The sequence below is a fragment of the Buteo buteo genome, unplaced genomic scaffold (genome assembly GCF_964188355.1).
Source record: "Buteo buteo unplaced genomic scaffold, bButBut1.hap1.1 HAP1_SCAFFOLD_59, whole genome shotgun sequence".
Lineage (NCBI taxonomy): Eukaryota > Metazoa > Chordata > Aves > Accipitriformes > Accipitridae > Buteo > Buteo buteo.
The window spans coordinates 215325-228324 of NW_027439225.1; positions in this window are offsets into that span (position 1 = coordinate 215325).

Consider the following 13000-nt stretch of genomic DNA (forward strand, 5'->3'; position numbering starts at 1 on the left):
TGCCATTACAGAATTACGGGCAAGATGCGCATCCCTTTTGGAAAATCATTTTAGACGATAAAGAACATGGGTTAATGAAATCTAAACAAAAATGGTTTTTATTTTAACTGGGATAGGCATTCTTTTAACTTTGAGAAAGCACCTTGTTCTTTAAAGCACTGGCCGCCTTCTAAAAGGAAAGGGAAAGGTACTTAAAGAAGAACAAGCAGAAACAAGCAAGCTCTTCCCTCTCTTCCCCTTGGCATCCCATAAACCCTGGAAAAAGCCACACGCTTGCTTCTGTTGTCCTAAAAGCGGATTTGGTACACGGTGTGCAAGAGAGCAATCTCACACAGGCGGAAGAGATACTGTTTTATTCTGCGCAGGGTGCTCCGTGGACTTTGCACAAATCAAGCAGGGCGGATTCATCAGTTGTGTCCCTTTTATACGGTAACAATTGCATCTAATTTATTAAACTACTCCTACCTAATACATATTCAAACTATCTGGTGCATGTGCCTAGCATTGTGTAACCCTGACGCATCAGACGCCCTCTCCGCACGCGCGGGGGTCTCGGCTGGCCTTCGGTGGTCTTTTGAGGAGGTGTCCCCTCCTCGCTTTGACCGCTCAGTCGCTCTGTATCGGGTCAGCGGTCCGTTTTCCTGCCAAGAGGGACGCGCCATCCATGAGGAAGAGCAGAAGGGATCGGCACTGGTGCTCCAGGTGAGGCACCGTTAAACAGCAAGACTAGAACCGATCGGACTGGTCTTGGCTAACTGACTAAATTTAAACCAGGACTTTCTCACCTACCACAGGGTTTTCTGTATCTGACATCACTTCCAGCGGTACCTGGGCTGGTGGCACCGGTCCCGTATTGCTGGCACTGGTGACTGTGGACCTTGATGCTCCTAGCTGCTGAAGTCAGCGTGATCAGGCCGGAGAGCTCTTGGGTGAGGGAAGTCGGAACTGGGAAAGGCTTCTCCGTTTTTCCTCCTCCCGCAGGACATTTTTGTGCTACTTACCCGCTCCTTCCCCAAAAGGGGGATCTCCTCTGCCCCGGTGCTGCTTGTCCTGCTGCTGGCTTTGCTTTATTAGCGATTTACTTTCTTGGGGAGGATAAGTTTGTATGAAAATACTACACAGACACCCGGTGCTCCTCCGATTGATGGTTGCTGTTACGGCTTGTTGGCAATTACAGTTGCACTAGAGAGAGAGAGAGCCACCTCGCTAGATGCACAGTGTCCGTGTCCCTCCCGGACCCCCCCCAACCCCCCCCTCCCCAGGCAATCCGTGGCAGAGCGGAGCGGTGCAGGGGAGGAAGCCCCCATGGCCGTGTGTCGCAGGGGAGGCGAGGGACCCCCCTTTGTCTGCCGCCTCGCCCCCCCCCCCGCCGGGGCAGCTCCCCAGGGCTTTGTGCAGCGTGACGCCGCTGTCAGTCAGTCCCCCCCCGCTGTGAGGGCAGCGCTGTCAGTCAGTCCCGGGGCGGACCAAAGGGGGTCCTCCCGTGCCCCCGCCACAGGGGGGTCGCCGCCAGGACAGAGCCGGCCCCGGCCCCGGCCCCGGCCCCGGCCCCGGCCCCGGCCCAGCCCTGGGGCTCTCCCGCTGCCCTTCCCGGGCACCAGCGCAGCCTGCCGGGACAAGGGGACCCGAGGACGGACGGACGGACGGACGGAGCGGCGGGTGGCTCCCGGCGGAGAGAGCTTCCTCCAGAGGAGAGCCCTCGTCTCCGGGAGCTTCCTTGGAGCAGCCTGGGGCCGCTGCCCGGCTGTCACTGCGGCTGGCAGTCGGTCGCCGAGGCGAGCTGCCCCGGAGCCGGCCCGGCCCGCAGCGGAGCGGAGCGGAGCGGCAGGTCTCGGCCCGGGGGCCGCGCTGTTGCCGAAATCCGGAATAAAACTCCTTGACGGCAATGAGAAGTTAAGAAGCAGGCACTCCTTTATTGCAGCGCTGGGCACACAGGGGATCACTGCACCTCGTGTGTGCACCCGTCTGGTTTGACCATGCAGGTTAAATACACACCTGTTATACAGATTCGCTAGATGCCTGGGAAATGTCATACATAATCATCAACTGTCCGACAAATCATTAGCATATGTAAACGTCCCTTTACGCAGGCGTGGTGAAGTCTCTGGTGGTCTTCAGGAGCCCTCTGGTGGTCTTCCGTAGTCGTCTTCACTTTGTCCGAGAGTTGACCTCTCTTATGGGATTCTGCGCAGTACGATTTTCGCCATCATGTGTTAGATTGACATAAAAAGGACATTCAATGTTAATTCTTGACTTTAACGTTTCTAGTGATTGGCCCTCAGTCACACCACCTTATCAATATTCTTATACTAAAACATTCATTGGTTAATCTTACTTAATGCCACTAACTGGAACCTTGATCAAAGTGGGGCTTCTAAGCAACAGAACTAAGGTCCACAACGATCTCTCTTAGTTTCTTAGGACAAAACACTACAAACTAACCAATCGGTCGAAGTTTCTATGGTTAACCAATCTTAGACACTACTTATTTCTTATGACTGTATACAGCACATTTTGTACGTTCCTAAGTTTCGACGAGTACATTGCGAGCTTCAAACCCCTATATTCTACAGTCTTCACCTTTTGATCGAACCCACTTTATATAAAATTTTAACTTACCAGATTATTTGTAACAGCGCCACCCCCACCCCTTTCCGAAGCGGCCTGGGGAGCGCCGCGGCCAGAGCGGGCAAAGAGAGCCGGGGGCGGCAGTTGGCGGGGAAGGGCGGCGTGCCCCTGCCCGCTCCAGAGGGGAGTTCGGCCGGGGGAAGGAGCCAGGCGACGGTAGCAGAAAGCCACGTCCTCTGCGCTCGCCAGCAGGGATGTGGCGACCCAGAGAGAGCTCCCACGCAGCCTCAGGGCGTGCCAGAGCCTGGCCCTGGGAAGGGCTGGCAGGAGCGGGACCAGCCCTGAGAGGTGGGACCGAGGGGACGACCTGCTCAGCTCAGCCCAGCTCAGCTCAGCCCAGCTCAGCCCAGCTCAGCTCAGCTCAGCTCAGCCCAGCTCAGCTCAGCTCAGCTCAGCTCAGCCCAGCTCAGCTCAGCTCAGCTCAGCTCAGCCCAGCTCAGCTCAGCTCAGCTCAGCTCAGCTCAGCCCAGCTCAGCTCAGCTCAGCCCAGCTCAGCCCAGCTCAGCTCAGCTCAGCCCAGCTCAGCTCAGCTCAGCTCAGCTCAGCCCAGCTCAGCTCAGCCCAGCTCAGCTCAGCCCAGCTCAGCTCAGCTCAGCTCAGCTCAGCCCAGCTCAGCTCAGCTCAGCCCAGCTCAGCCCAGCTCAGCTCAGCTCAGCCCAGCTCAGCTCAGCTCAGCTCAGCCCAGCTCAGCTCAGCCCAGCTCAGCTCAGCCCAGCTCAGCTCAGCTCAGCTCAGCCCAGCTCAGCTCAGCTCAGCCCAGCTCAGCTCAGCTCAGCTCAGCTCAGCCCAGCTCAGCTCAGCCCAGCTCAGCTCAGCTCAGCTCAGCTCAGCTCAGCCCAGCTCAGCCCAGCTCAGCTCAGCTCAGCTCAGCTCAGCCCAGCTCAGCTCAGCTCAGCTCAGCCCAGCTCAGCCCAGCTCAGCTCAGCTCAGCCCAGCTCAGCCCAGCTCAGCTCAGCTCAGCCCAGCTCAGCTCAGCCCAGCTCAGCTCAGCTCAGCCCAGCTCAGCCCAGCTCAGCTCAGCTCAGCTCAGCTCAGCCCAGCTCAGCTCAGCTCAGCTCAGCCCAGCTCAGCTCAGCCCAGCTCAGCTCAGCTCAGCTCAGCTCAGCCCAGCTCAGCTCAGCTCAGCTCAGCCCAGCTCAGCTCAGCTCAGCTCAGCCCAGCTCAGCTCAGCTCAGCCCAGCTCAGCCCAGCTCAGCTCAGCTCAGCCCAGCTCAGCTCAGCTCAGCTCAGCTCAGCCCAGCTCAGCTCAGCCCAGCTCAGCTCAGCCCAGCTCAGCTCAGCTCAGCTCAGCTCAGCCCAGCTCAGCTCAGCTCAGCCCAGCTCAGCCCAGCTCAGCTCAGCTCAGCCCAGCTCAGCTCAGCTCAGCTCAGCCCAGCTCAGCTCAGCCCAGCTCAGCTCAGCTCAGCTCAGCCCAGCTCAGCCCAGCTCAGCTCAGCCCAGCTCAGCTCAGCCCAGCTCAGCTCAGCTCAGCTCAGCCCAGCTCAGCTCAGCTCAGCCCAGCTCAGCTCAGCTCAGCTCAGCTCAGCCCAGCTCAGCTCAGCCCAGCTCAGCTCAGCTCAGCTCAGCTCAGCTCAGCCCAGCTCAGCCCAGCTCAGCTCAGCTCAGCTCAGCCCAGCTCAGCTCAGCTCAGCTCAGCCCAGCTCAGCCCAGCTCAGCTCAGCTCAGCCCAGCTCAGCCCAGCTCAGCTCAGCTCAGCCCAGCTCAGCTCAGCCCAGCTCAGCTCAGCTCAGCTCAGCTCAGCTCAGCTCAGCCCAGCTCAGCCCAGCTCAGCTCAGCTCAGCTCAGCTCAGCTCAGCCCAGCTCAGCTCAGCTCAGCTCAGCTCAGCCCAGCTCAGCTCAGCCCAGCTCAGCTCAGCTCAGCTCAGCTCAGCTCAGCCCAGCTCAGCCCAGCTCAGCTCAGCCCAGCTCAGCTCAGCTCAGCCCAGCCCGCCGGCAGAGCTCCGGGAGGCAGCAGGAAGGGGAAGGCGCACCCGGGACTCTGAGAGCCTCTGGCTGCTGGAACCGTGCTCTGCCCTCCCCGAGGCAGAAACGGGCGCCAGAAAGCACCCGAGAGCCGGGGGACCCTGGATCCTCCCGCCACCGGGGGAAAGGAAAGGGAAGGGGAAAGGGAAAGGGAAAAGGAAAAAAGGGAAAGGGAAAGGAAAAAGGAAAAGGAAAGGGAAAGGGAAAAGGAAAGGAAAAAGGAAAGGGAAATTGAAAGGGGAAAGGGAAAAGGAAAGGGAAAAGGAAAGGGAAAAAAGGGAAAAGGAAAGGGAAAGGAAAAAGGAAAGGGAAAAGGAAAGGGAAAAAAGGGAAAAGGAAAGGGAAAAAAGGGAAAAGGAAAGGAAAGGAAAAAAGAAAAAGGAAAAAGAAAAAGGAGGCCAGGCTGGGGGCAGCAGGCAAACCCCCTCCTCACCTTCCCAGGTGCCTCTCAACAAGAGCTGTGAGGCTCCGGAGGTGGAAGGCCAGTCCAGGGAGGATGTGGAGCTCGGGCCAGCTGCGCCAGAGGTGTTGCCACGGTCAGAAAGGCCTACCCCCGTATCACGACTGCCTCCCCGAGGAAGCCAAGACAGCTTAGGGGTGTGGGTGACTCCCTTCTGAGGGGAACAGAGGGGCCGAGATGCCGGACAGAGCCTCCTCTTAGGGAAGCCTGCTGCCTCCCAGGGGCCCGGGTTCAGGGCAGCACTGGGAAACTTCCCAGCCTGGGACAGCCCACGGGCTATTGCCCACTACTGCTCTTCCGCCTGGGTGGCGACGAAGCTGCAATGCGTGGTCCAAGGGCGATCGAAAGAGACTTCGGGGCCTTGGGATGGTTGGGAGGGGAATCTGGAACACGGCTTATTTTTCCCTCTCTCCTTCCAGCTGCAGGCAGCAACACTGGAAGAAAGAGACGGACCCGGTCTGTTAATACGTGGGTCGCGGCTGGTGTCACTGCCAGAGTTTTGGGTTTTTCAATAATGGGGTGGCCGGCACGGCCCCAGGCCTGCTGGTGTCAGATGGGATTCGCCTTTCTCAAAGGGGGAAGGGGGTCTTGGCTCACGAGCTAACGGGGCTCATTGGCAGAGCTTTAACCTACACTCGAAGGGATGTTATGGAGGCACACACAGTCAAATCCAACAGGTGTTAAAGCTCAGCTTTATTCTTTCGTAAAAAGTTAGTTAGAACTCCAGTAACATTTTGTAAACCACAGGCTCAGTGATGTAAGGGGAATTAATACTACACAGCCGACTTAAGAATTTAAAATGATGACTCAAAATGCGCGTATCACTCACCTAAAAGTTGAGGGCTCTCTACCTTGAGGAGTTACCTCGGGCGGCGTCCCGACCCAAGGGGGAGTCCCTGACTGCAGATCCGCTGCTCTTGGGAGGACTGATTCCAAAATGTCCTCCGGCGGGACCCTCTTTACACCCTTGTTGAATCTGATCTGTGATCTCCGGTACTGAAAGCAGAGGTCAAAAGACTGGGAGATGCCTGGGAGTCACAGGTGGATCCCGGAGGGGAGAGCTTCCTCCAAAAAAGAAAAAAACCTCAAGGGTAGCTTACTTGGAGGATTCTGGGGCTGATACCAGAGATCTTAGGTAGGTAAAGCAGAGGACAAAAGCCTCTGGGAGATGACTGGGAGGAGGCTCAGGCAGCTGCCGGAGTTGAGCTGTATCTAAAGGAGAAAAAAAATACCTGGAGTAACGTACTTGGAGGAGTCTGGGGCTGCTACCTGGGATCTCTGGTCCTGAAAGCAGAGGTCAAAAGACTCTGGGAGATACCTGGGAGAAGTCTCAGGTGGCTGGCAGAGTTGAGAGATTTATCTAAAGGAGAAAAAAATATTTCGAGTAACTTACTTGGAGGAGTCTGAGGCAGGTAGCTGCAATCTCCGGTACTGAAAGCAGAGGTCGGAAGACTCTGAGAGATAACTGGGAGGAGTCTTGGGTTGATCCCAGAGGAGACAGTTTCCTGCAAAAGAGAAAAATCATCTTGTGTACCTGCCTTGGAGAATCCAGGGCTGCTACCTGGGATCTGAGGTCCCTATAAGAAAAGGCCAAAAGACTCTGGGAGATGCCTCCGGGGAGCCTCAGGTGAACCCTGGAGGAAAGAGCTTCCTCCAAAGGAGAAAAATCATCTTGGGTGGGTGCCTTGGGGAAGTCTGGGGCTGCTACCCGGGATCTCAGGTGCCTAAAAGGGAGGTTAAAAGCCTCTCGTGGTTGCTGGGAGGAGTCACAGGTGGATCCTGGAGGGGAGAGCTTCCTCCGAAAAAGAAAAAAAAATCTCAAGGATATCTTCCTTGGAGGAGGCTGCGGCTGCTACCTAGGATCTGATGTCCCTGTAAGAAAAGGAGAAGGGTGAATGTTAAATTTCCCTGAGCAGAACTAGCACAACAGTTTAGGGGGGGAAAAAAAAAATCAAAACTGGGACTATAATGGTGTAGGAGACTGAGCTGTTTGTCAGACAGGGCTCTGAAATTTAATAGAAGCCATTAGGGCATGTGGAGAACTAGGGGTAAATTGGTAAACTGAACTAAAAGTACAAGAATGCAGGCAGAGACCTGATGAGTGTCCCAGTGATTTTGGGGGACTCAGACAAGCTCTGCTAACAAAATTTTAATGATGCACTTGCAATTAGTGTCCTTGTGGGTCAAATGGCCCCTGATAGCAGAAACAAAACAAACAAAAAAACAAAAAAAAAAAACCCCAAAAAAAAAGAAAAAGAAAGAGAGAAAAAAGAAGAGGAGCAAAGCAACAAGAGGCTGATTTATTGGCAGTCGCTTTTGCAAAGAGTTTACAAGTGAGATAAGGATTAGGAAGAAAGATGATCAGGTGCAGGGTCTGAACTAAGACCTAGAAAAAGAGAAGGAGAATGTGAAGGAACACTAGAAGAAAATGTTAGTCTTGTGGAAATCTGGGATATGTGCACCAATAAAAATATTTTTCTAAACATGTCCCTGAATGACCAGGGAAGTTAATGGATGAGGTAGTGTGTTTGGCTACAGTGGTCAAGAAGAGGAAAGGGTTAAGGAAGAGGGATGTTAAAGGAAAGAGGAATCAAGTGTATTTGTGGCTGTGCTGAGAGAAGCCTTTGGAGTAAGCAGGGGGAGAGGACTGATGGGGACCAGAGCAACCTCTCCCAGCAGAACCTCTGGTTAAAGCAAAGCTGGGAGATGAGGAAACACAATTTTTAGTCAACACTGGGGCTACGTATTCAGTCTTAAATACACTAGAAGGAAATTTAAGTAACAAAAGCATAAATGTCATTGGTGCGACAGGGACTCGTGAGACCTGGCCATTTTTCAAATCCCTGAAATTTAAACTTGGAAAACAATGGGTTACTCACCAGTTTTTATATTTGCCAAATTCTCTGAAAACTTTACTGGGTAGAGAATTACTTGAAAAGGTAGAAGCTGAAATCAGATTCAAGGATGGGGAAGTTGAAATTTTAATCCCAGAATCTAAATATGTCAAAGCCATAGCCTTGTTGTTACAGGATACAAACCCCAAAAGGGACAAGATACCTTGAGAAATAGAAGATGCAGCGATCCCCATCGTTTGGGCAGGAGAAGTTCCAAGAAGGTCTAAGAGAGCATAACCAGTAAGAATTGATCTAAATCTAGGATCGTCACCTAAGAAGAATTAAACAATACCCTTTAAAATTAGAAGCGAGAACTGGCTTGGTACCAATAGTTCAAAAATTCTGAAAATATAAGTTGCTAACAGAATGTGAGTCAAAATATAATACACCTATCTCACCAGTAAAGAAAGCTAACGGAAAAGATTACCGTTTAGTCCAGGATCTTAGAGCAATAAATCAGAGAGTACAAGATATACATCCAGTTGCTGCAAACCTGTGTATGTTACTAACTACCACCACCAGTGAACAAAGCTTTTTGCTTTTGAGTGGGAAAATCCTGAACCAGGGTGAAAGACACAATATACTTGGACAGTTCTACCACAAGGCTTCAAGAATAGCCCAACTATTTTTGGAAATCAGCTGGTGAATGAATTAGAGATTTGGAGAAAAGAGAATGGACGGGGAACTGTATTACAATATGTAGATGACATCTTAATTGCAGCGGGATCTCGGGAAATTACTGTGTGTGTACCACATACGGTAGTCACAGTTTCGGAACAAAAAGGGGGGCATTGGTTGTCCCTCAGCCGTACGCTGAAATACCAAGTAGTACTACTAGAACAAGATGACATCGATCTGAAGACCACTTCAGTTACAAATCCTGCAGTGTTCCTCTCCACTGATTGAGCGGAGAGTTCACCAGAACACAATTGCTTACAAACTGTAGAGGAAATATATGCTAGCCGTCCGGATCTTAAAGAGGTTCTGTTAGAAAATCCAGACTGGGAGTTATATACTGACGGCGGTGGTTTTGTTCACGATGGGAAGAGACTGTCAGGATACGCTGTGATGACCTTAGATGGCATAGTAGAGGCACGAGCCTTACCTCCCAAAACATCAGCCCGAAAGGCAGAACTAATAGCCTTAACTCGAGCATTGGAACTGAGTGAAGGGAGAAAGGTTAATATCTGGACAGAGTCTAAGTATGCTTCTGGAGTTGTACATGCCCATGGAGCCATCTGGAAAGAGAGAGGACTACTATCAGCACAAGGAACTGAAATCAAGCATGCTGCACAAATTCAAGAACTATTACAGAGCATTCAAAAGCCGATGGCGGTAGCAATAATGCATTGCAAAGCCCACCAAACAGGAAAAAACCCACCAGAAATAGGTAACCAATTGGCACATGAAGCTGCCAAAGAGGCTGCAGAAACAGGCATCGTGGCATTATTACCAGAAAAAGAAATAACTTTACCGGAAACACCACCTAAATATGATAGTAAAGATGCTAACTTAATAAAGGCCTTACAGGCACAAGAACAAACAGATGGGTGGGCTGTCACACCCACAGGGCAAATAATAATCCCACCCTCATTAATGAGAGAAATTGCTAAACGAGAACATTGCTAAATAAAGAACATTGGGGAACTGAAAATTTAGTAAAACATCTTCAAAAGATAGTTATAAGCCTAGCAATGACAGAAATTATCCAATCTATCATGGAAAAATGTGAAATTTGTTGTAAAAATAACCCAAATACCAGTAATAAATTAATATTGGGGGTTACAAAAGGAGGAAATTCCCCAGGAGACTATTGGCAAATGGATTTTACAGAACTGCCTAGAAAAGGGGATATAGATACATGCTTCTTCTAGTTGATACTTTTACTGGATGGCCAGAAGCTTTTCCCTGTCACACCAATTAAGCTAGAGAAGTAACTAAAATCTTGTTGAAAGAAATTATCCTGAGGTTCAGTATCCCTTTAGGAATGTCCTCAGGCAGAGGACCACATTTTGTTGCTGAAGTTATAAAACAGTTGAGTAAAAACTTAGCCATAACATGAGATCTCCATACCCCTTATAGGCCACAATGAAGTGGAAAAGTAGAAAGAATGAACCATACACTTACATTGCAGATCGGGAAAATATGTCAGGAAGCATCAATGACTTGGATACAAGCGCTACCTTGAGCGCTGTTAAGAATTGGAATACAACCTCGTGGTAAAACCAGCTTGAGCCCTTGCAACTTACTTTATGGAAGGCCTTACCAGGCCCCACATATACCAGGAACAATTCACATTAAAGGGGAAATGGACTTTAATTACTTAATGTCCTTGGGAAAGACTGTACAGGAATTGCACAAGTACGTGACGACAAGCAGGCCCTTGGAACTGGATACACCAGCCCATCCATTTCAACCTGGAAACTTGGTCTACATCAAGTCGTGGAATTTGGAGCAGCTAACTGAGAAGTGGAAGGGGCCATTCCAGGTGCTCCTGACTACTCATACAGCTGTCAAGGTCCAAGGGAAAGGCCCGTGGATTCATTATTCCAAGATTAAAAGGGCTCCAACCTCATGGACAGTTGAACAAGAGTCTCCCCTTAAACTGAAATTGATAAAGTTACGACTGATTTTTATGATTTGTTTGTAACAATTACGGTAGCAATGAGTCAAGTGTGCCAGATACCATCTTGGGATCGGAACCTCCATTTAATCTTAACACAGAATATAGCTCGAATATTCCGCAAAAGTGATTGTTGGATTTCTACCCAAATGCCAGCCTCTGGACAAAGCTAAGTCCTACCCTTGATAGGGGTGCCACTGCCAATAAATGTATCATTATTTAACAATCCACAATATGGTAAAGGACATCCAGACAATGCATGGTGGCCAGGTCTCTCTGGGAAAAGACAAGAAGGAAGGTTACAAGTTACCATCACAAAAGATAACCTATAAAAGATAAGCCCTTCCCTGCAGCCCAGGCACCCCAGGCCCCACCAGCAGGTATGGCACCCCAGTCTGCTCTGGCACCTTCGCCATCCCCATCACACCCGTTCCCCCGGCACTTTTCGCATGGGGGTTCAGCAAGCCCCGGTGAGCATCCCCCCAGGGCCGAGTCACCACCAGCGGGGCAGGCAACGGTGGGCGGGACGCGGACTACTCCCCTCTCCCCTTCCCCAGGGGGAGCAGCCCTTTGGTGGGGAAGCCAGGACAGACAGGTCCCTGCAGGACTCACGGACACGGCCCCACGCAGAAAGCAGCACAGAGCCCCTGCGACAACGACAGACCTTGGGGGCTGGGGGGGACGCGGGCACACACGACAGCAAGGGCTGCAAGGCCTTCGTCTTGAACACCACCAGCGTCCCCTCCAGCGGGGCCGGGGCTCGGTGCAAAGCCCTTCAAAGCCTCAAGACCGTCACGGCCTTCCTCGGGTCCCACTGACCTCAGCCCCGGAGAGCCCAGCTTTGCCTCACTGACACAGCAAAATAACCCCAAATCACCCCAAGAATGGCGAGGGAGGGAGCTGCAGGCCAGGCAGGGACCCTCCTCCCCTTCTCTGGCTGCACCTTGGGCAGCCACAAGACCGGGAAGTGGCGGGGGGAGCGGAAATCAGAAGGAAAAAAACCCCAACCAACCCCCCAAAAAACCCCAAATCACTGCACCGGCCAGAAAGTGCCTGGAAACTTCATCCCTCTTTATTGCCCATTTCCCAAGCGAGCTCCACGACCTGGGAGCAACGCAGCCAACGGCATCTTTGAGAACCAGACTCACAACCTGCTGCAGCTGACCCTGCTTGAGCAGCCGAGGTGGGCTGGATGATCTCTAGAGGTCCCTTTCAGCATCCATTCTGTGCTGCTGTGACTCTGTCTCCGTCGTGGTTTAACCCCAGCCAGCAACTAAGCACCACGCAGCCGCTCACTCACTCCCCCCCCTCCAGTGGGATGGGGGAGAAAATCGGGAAAAAGAAGTAAAACTCCTGGGTTGAGATAAGAACGGTTTAAAAGAACAGAAAAGGAGAAACTAATAATGATAATGATAACACTACTAAAATGACAACAGCAATAATAAAAGGATTGGAATGTACAAATGATGCGCAGTGCAATTGCTCACCACCCGCCCATCGACACCCAGCTAGTCCCCGAGCAGCGATTTCCCGCCCCCCACTCCCCAGTTCCTATAGTAGATGGGACGTCGCATGGTATGGAATACCCTGTTGGCCAGTTTGGGTCAGCTGCCCTGGCTGTGTCCTGTGCCAACTTCTTGTGCCCTGGCTGGGCAGGAGAAGCTGAAAAATCCTTGACTTTAGTCTAAACGCTACTTAGCAACAACTGCAAACATCAGTGTTATCAAGGTTCTTTGCAAACTGAACTCAAAACATAGCACTGTACCAGCTACTAGGAAGACAGTGAACTCTATCCCAGCTGAAACCAGGACACTTTTAACCACTTAACATTCCCTGAGAAATTCCCCAAGAGCTCAAGAAGAAAGAGCAGAAAGACAGGAGACAGGTGAAAGCCTAGAGCGCCAGCTAGACGGAATGAAAGACCCTCTTCCTTCTCTGAAGCTTCAGCAAGGCTTCCTTCACCTGCTTGTTCCTCCGACTGTAAATGACGGGCTTCAAACTGGGGCTGACGAGAGTGTAGAAAAGGGAAAGAACTGTCTCCCTCCCAGAGGACTTACCGCTCCCGGGCCCCGCGTACAGGAAGATGGCGTTTCCATAAAAGACACCCACCACGGTCGGGTGAGAGCCACATGTGGACAAGGTTTCGTGCCATCCTGGCACAGAGCGGATGCGCAGATCGGTGGCCGGGATGTCCAGGGAGGAAATCAGGATTAAGGCTAAAGGGAAGAGGAAGAAGCACACACAAACAGCAAAGATCAGGACTTTATTGGCAGGAGCGGCAGTGCAGGCCAGCTTTAAGACAGCAAGAATTTCACAGGAGAAGTGGACAGCCTCGCAGGGGCCACAGAAAGGCAGGTGTAAAGCCAGAGAGGCTTGCAGTGTACCAAATACGAACGCCAAAGCCCACAAAACTGTGGCAAGGGTGAGGCGCAG